A 653-nucleotide genomic window follows, 5' to 3' on the forward strand; every position below is an offset into this window, starting at 1 on the left:
GCGCTATTCGCCTAATATATTGTATACACATTTTTAATTTTTAATCCTAATATATATATATATATTGACTATTGGATGGGACGCCTCTCTATTGGTTTTAATTATTTATTTATTTATTCTATGTACTATTGTATTTTTTTAGCTATGCTATTTTAATCTCTACTCCTTTCTACTCTATTCTTTTTCTATCTTCTTCCTTTTATTTTTCTTTTTCTTTTTCTTTTTTCTCTTAAGTACTATTGTACTCTCTTTCTTATAATCTTTTAGCTTTTATATCTTTTATATTTTTTATTATTTATACTACCTGTTTGTGGGGCCCTGACTGTTCGAGTATGTATGCCGCGTTGCGATTTTTTGTATTTTACACGAGTATGAAAATTTATACACTTATAAATTTTATTATTATTATTATTATTTATACTGCTGCGCGCGCTCCTCCGGGACTTTTATTTTTTGACGACACCTCTGTGATATCCCGGAGGAGCACTAAACTGTGATAACGTATCCCCCCAGCTTGCGTGCTGGGGGGATGATAAATATTGTGATGCGATTGCGAAGACTGGGAGGCTTGCCCCCCAGTCTTTTAGTCTTATAGCGTTTTCGATTGGGGTGCACTGGCTGCACTCAGTGTCAAGAGCGTGTTCGATTGGCAG

General features: G+C 34.5%; 1 protein-coding gene across 1 annotated transcript in view; it reads left to right on the top strand.

Annotated features, from left to right (window-relative positions):
* LOC108766882 (uncharacterized) overlaps nt 1-653 on the top strand; it is an 8,448-nt gene that overhangs the window by 1,032 nt on the left and 6,763 nt on the right. The window lies entirely within an intron of this gene.

Source organism: Trachymyrmex cornetzi, unplaced genomic scaffold, assembly GCF_001594075.2.
Source record: "Trachymyrmex cornetzi isolate Tcor2-1 unplaced genomic scaffold, Tcor1.1 scaffold64, whole genome shotgun sequence".
NCBI lineage: Eukaryota > Metazoa > Arthropoda > Insecta > Hymenoptera > Formicidae > Trachymyrmex > Trachymyrmex cornetzi.